The following is a 6,156-nucleotide window of genomic DNA, read 5'->3' as shown; positions in this document are numbered from 1 at the left end:
TTTGACGATCGTTCTTGAAGACTTGCTGACTTCTCGCTTATTGCCCGATGACTGTCATGGCGGGCCATCGGCCAACGCAATCGCCCAACACCTTTCAAAGGTGATGGGCAAGGCCGCTGAGCGTTGAGATAACCTCAATGTCTTAAGTATTCGCATTCCCGCAATCCCGCCATCATTTATCATGTCTCGTAACTCGCCTTTTAATTTAAATAAAATGTAGATTCTTTTTAAATTTGACCTAGTGACCCTCAAGGTTGAGTATCTCCGAGAACAATACCTAAAATGACGTAAACCATAACACGCTCCTGAAGTAAACGAAAACAAAACCTGAGCCGCCATGACAGTCACATGACGAAAGTTGGTCATCGGGCAATTCATGAAAAATCAGCAACAACAACGTATTTCCTCTGATGCCTCCAGAGAACGCATCTTTGTTAGTACCTAAACAAAGGCCCCCATCTTCTCAGCAAAACTGGTAAGCGCCCTGGGAACTGGGAACCAGGCTGAGCGCTGAGCGATTTTACTGAGAAGATGGCGGGCTTTGCTTACCTCAGCGAAAATCTCAGAAAACGTTAAACAACACTGCCAAAAATACACTTATTTTTCAAGAATTCAGCCGCCTTATATGTTATTTTTCAATAATCGACTTAACCCAAAGACATAAAGACTAGAGTCCCTTTATACCCAGAGTTAAGACAACTCACTTTTGGTTGGGCTGAAAGTGGCCTAAAAATAGATCCAATTCTGATTGGTTCTCGCTCATGGAGGCCGAAACGAGTGCACCAAGATGGCGGTACCTCGAATGTGAACAAGAATAATGAAAATATTACCTAATTGTGGTTTATCAAGAGTAAATTGTTATTTCCATCGGTCCCAAATGAAAATAGATTGAGAAGTTATTCACAAACCAATCTCATTTTCTTTTTAATCTACCAATTTTGTTGATGTTGTTGTTTTCGGATGACAGACATCGCAGGATTCCTGATCCTTATCCCTCAATATCGTTCGTTTGGGTGCACTCGTTTCGGCCTCCATGCCCAGCCAAGGCCGGCTGCCAGTCAGCTGATAATCGAGTTGTCTTAACTCTGGGTATAAAGGGACTCTAATAAAGACGGAGGGCTAAAAGCAAAAAATGAAGCTTCTTTTCATCCACCTCCACTATTGGCTAGAGGATTGGCGGCGAAATCGGGACAAGTTTGAAATTCAAATGTAGGGCGGGAACTAAATAAAATTGCGGAAACAAAGTATTCTCGGTTGATTTTTGCCCAAATTCACTTACCCACTCATATTTTTTTAACTTTAGGTTAGCTTTGGTCCGCCGTCGACCGATTAATTTCATTTGGGAGTAACGGTCATCTAGAACTGTAACAGCCTGTTTGAACCTGCGGACCCACCATGAGCAGAAGAAAAACTAACTTTATCTGAGATTACTGCCTGTTACGGAGCAAAAGTACGAGGGGCGTTCAATAAGTAAGTATCCCCCCTCTCTAAAATCCATAAGAATGGACCAATTTTAAAAAAACTTGGGCTCAAAATCTTCCTTAGGATATTTTGAGTTCAACAAAACAAACCGCAACAAAATCGGACTATGTGCGGCCGAACGCGAGCCGTTTGAACGCGCCGAGGTGCTCGACGCTCCCGCCGAATCTGCGAGGATTTGAAGTCCGCTACAGGAGAAGAGCTTCTCTGCCAAAGCCTCAGTCGTTCATCACTGACGATCGAAAAATCAAAGAAATTTTTGTAGAATAAGGGGCTTCCCTCACTTCTCCACATAACCAGCTCGATCCAAGCAAGTCTGATACTGAGACTAAGACTAAGAGAACAGCTTTTGGATGCCTCGCGCGTGGAAGTCTTTCACTGACCGCGGATGAAAGAGTGGACGGCTTGTTTGACCTCTTCCACTGATTCAAAATTAACTCCTCCGAGTTCAGATTTCAGATACGATAATAAATGGCAAACCTGACCACCATTTATTCCCGTTCCTGAAATCTGAACTCGGAGGAGTTAATTTTGAATCAGTGGAAGAGGTCAAACAAGCCGTCCACTCTTTCATCCGCGGTCAGTGAAAGACTTCCACGCGCGAGGCATCCAAAAGCTGTTCTCTTAGTCTTAGTCTCAGTATCAGACTTGCTTGGATCGAGCTGGTTATGTGGAGAAGTGAGGGAAGCCCCTTATTCTACAAAAATTTCTTTGATTTTTCGATCGTCAGTGATGAACGACTGAGGCTTTGGCAGAGAAGCTCTTCTCCTGTAGCGGACTTCAAATCCTCGCAGATTCGGCGGGAGCGTCGAGCACCTCGGCGCGTTCAAACGGCTCGCGTTCGGCCGCACATAGTCCGATTTTGTTGCGGTTTGTTTTGTTGAACTCAAAATATCCTAAGGAAGATTTTGAGCCCAAGTTTTTTAAAATTGGTCCATTCTTATGGATTTTAGAGAGGGGGGATACTTACTTATTGAACGCCCCTCGTAGGTGTATTATAATAGGACGCAGTCGAAACTTTCTTAATATATTCGTTTTAGGCATTTAAAATACTTTTCGAGGAAGAAATGTTGAAAAATCAAGAGGACAAGTTCAAATCAAATTTCCGTTTGCCGCCATGGATTCCCGCGCTCATTTACACACTCACACAAGCACCCAGCCACAAACCCTTAAGCGTCAAGCCCACCTACAAACTAGGGGCCTCTAAGAGGCTCATCGATGGAACTGTTGACTGTTGCCTTTCAAAGATCGTAGGGCCGCTGATCTTTGAGGGTAACCGATGTGTTTGGGATACATCACAGATCAGATATTGAAATTTTCAAGGCATTCCGTGCAGAAATGGCTGAGAAATAGAAGAATTAGTGCCAGTTTGAGAGCCCCAGTTTGTACGTGGGCTAGACGCAAGAGACGAGAGACCCTCCACTGGCCTCCTAGCGACAGGTGGAAGATCGTACTTTCGGGGACTCAACAGTTCCTTATGGACACTTATTAGGGAGCAACAGTCATCACCTCAATTTCGGCTGTTGACCTACCTACATGGTCAATGATGAGCTTCGGGTGACGTCATGAGCCAAACAAGTTTCGCAAACTTCGGCCATTTTCGACTTGTTTGCAAAACGAAACTGCCAACACGTTGTTAAACATCAACCATGTAGGTAAGTCAACAGTAGAATGCTGAAGTCCCGAAAGTAAAAGCTTCCACAATGACCCAGAGAGTATGGAAGGTTAGAGGCCCGACTGGATAGGGAAGAATTGAAACAGAAGTTGGAGCCGTGAGCAAGCAGTTGCGTACGTTGGCGCGAGAGTGCGCGGCGAGCGGAATCCCATACCACTGCGCTGATTGGCTAAGCGAGAGTTGCGGACGGACGATGTATAAAATATTGCCTACGTGGAGGTGGTCCGGCAGCAACATACCCGGCCGCTAGTCACTGGAAAACAATAGAAAATAGTAGTTGCGTACGTCGCCAGCGAGCGCGCTGCGAGCGCTTTTGTTTCAATTACCTAGCATTGAGTCGGGCCTCTAACTTTCTACAGGGTGAGCGAAAAGTCCCCGACCCCCCCTCTAACTTTTGAACGAATTGAGCTAGGGAAACGAAACTTTGGGGATGTTCCTACCTCAAAGGGGACCATCTTTTGGGGGGGTCAAAATTTTGGTCCCCCCCTCAGGGGGGGACGGGGGCCCCCCAACTTTTTTTTTTCAAATGGCAACCCCTATCTTGTGATACCTCATTCGAAAGAGCATAAAAAATTAAAGATTTTGGCGCAAACCGCAGATCAATATCTTAATTTTTGACCGAGTTATGATAGGTCAAAGGTCAACTTTGACCTATTTTCAAAAAATCATAACTCCGGTTCAAATTATCGTAAAGGAAAAAATAAAACGGGAAAATTTACCAAATTGTGTCCGCTTTTAAGTAAAAATTGCAAAAATCACTTCGATTTAATTTTAAGGGGGGGCTCGGACCCCCAAATACGTCAATTCAAAGGTCATTCAATTTTCCCGCGAAATAAGCCAATTTCCCCTGGATTTGCCGCCACATTATCTCAGTAAGGTCAAAATCAGTTCAACATTACGTTGGCAAGTCCCCAAATTTCGGGAAAAGTTAAAAAAAATGATATTTAAGGTAATTAAATTTGACCGATTTTTTGAAAATAGGTCAAAGTTGACCTTTGACCTATCATAACTCGGTCAAAAATTAAGATATTGATCTGCGGTTTGCGCCAAAATTTTTAGTTTTTTATGCTCTTTCGAATGAGGTATCACAAGATAGGGGTTGCCATTTGAAAAAAAAAAGTTGGGGGGCCCCCGTCCCCCCCTGAGGGGGGGACCAAAATTTTGACCCCCCCCCCCCAAAAGATGGTCCCCTTTGAGATAGGAACATCCCCAAAGTTTCGTTTCCCTAGCTCAATTCGTTCAAAAGTTAGAGGGGGGGTCGGGGACTTTTCGCTCACCCTGTATACTCTCTGCAATGACCAAGATACTAGTGGAGGGTCTCTTGTCTCTGCACAAACCTAGGGCTGTTCAATCGGTTGTCGGTAAGCCACCGAAACAGTTCCGTTAAGAAAAAGTTACGATATGAGCGCTCTTGTCGATAGCGATCAGAGTTTTCGGAGCCGGCGAAAATAAGCTGTTGCCATTTGTACATCTATTTTACGCGCCGCCGCGCCAGGTAATCTGATTGTGAGAGTGGCCCAGGGACCTGGCACCCAAGTCGAGGGCGCTGACAAAAACCCATACGTCACGGGACTGGGCAGCGGTGGAGCACCCCCCAGCGAGAGGGCAGAGGGGTAGTATCCCTTCTGCGCATGCGCAGGGCGAGGCTTGACCGGTTCCGAGTCAAGTGGAGGGGGTAGCCAGAGCCGGAGACCTAGGGAGCATAGAATAATAAGGCTACGCCTATAGAAAGGACACTCTCGCAGATTTCGTGACGAAGAAGAAGAACAGCGACCTGGAGCTCTTGAGCTGGAGCTGGCGGGTATTGTTTACATTCAGAAATGAAAATGGCGGCAATAGCCAACTGTAACACTCTAAAGGCCTAGATACACACGGCGATTAATCGCCGCGATTGCAATCGCGGCGTTTAAACGCAGGTGTATTCGGTCAATCGCCGCAACGGGCGAGTGAAATTCTCGGAATTTCTCCAATCGCCGCGATTGAATTCAAAGTAGGATTCAATCCTACTTTTTGGGCGAGTAGATGCATTTGTTGAGTCCTGTTTATTCTTGATGGATGCGAAATCCACCAGTACATGTGGTCTACATGTGTTTTTGTTTACGTTCTTCTGTCTTCGTGGTTCTCGCACAGAGTTGCTAAAAGAAATTTCATCGAATGAAATTTCGTGAAATTTCTTTTTTCCCCATGAAATTTCTTTCGACCGACAAAATGTCAAAAATGCTTGTTTTTTCAAACAGAATTTGTTTTTATTTTTAAAGAAAATAGTATTCGTCAATTAGACCAATTGGAGCTACTTATTTATCAAATATTTCCTATTTAAAAAAAGAAATACGTTAGCGAAGGAAACTGTTAGTTTCTGAAAAATCATTTAAATTGTTTCAAGGATAGTTTAAGATCCCTCCCTCGCTTTTGTACCAAAAAAGGATAGACTCTTAGGGGGAACTAGGATTCTTTATAGTTGAGAAATTTGTTATGTTCCAAATATGAAAGCTAACGTCTTACTTTATCCGTAAAATTTATTTTGGTGTTCAACCGGTACGGCTGTGTGTTTAACCAAGATTTGAGAAAAAAATTCAAAATTATGTTTTTGCTGTTTTACTCAACTTTCTGGGCATTTCTAAAGTTCACTGAAAAAAATGTTTCCTAAATACAAGGCAGAGCCGTCTTAGACCAAGTAAACTGGATACTTAAAAAGTATCGACAAGAAACGGAGGTTTGAACTAAGACAACGGAGTTACCTTGGATCAAGAAATAGCGTTTTCTCAATCCAACGCTCCACGTCCCCTTAAAAGAAGAAAGTGTTTACTTAAAAAAAGGAAACATTCCATGCCGTGAAAATATTTCCTAAATTTAAGAAATTATCGTTGGTTTGAAGTGAGTATCCGTCGTATTGATCTAGGTAAACTGTTTACTTAGAAATAGGAAACAGTTGCGTAACTCCCACGTGCATTTACTGGCTTCAAGTTAATGGTTTGTTTAAAATTAGTAAACGGCGTGTTGGA

This window comes from Bemisia tabaci, chromosome 1 (genome assembly GCF_918797505.1).
Source record: "Bemisia tabaci chromosome 1, PGI_BMITA_v3".
In the NCBI taxonomy this organism is placed as follows: domain Eukaryota; kingdom Metazoa; phylum Arthropoda; class Insecta; order Hemiptera; family Aleyrodidae; genus Bemisia; species Bemisia tabaci.
The sequence above is the reverse complement of the archived record's forward strand: the minus strand, read 5'-3'. Positions refer to the sequence as shown.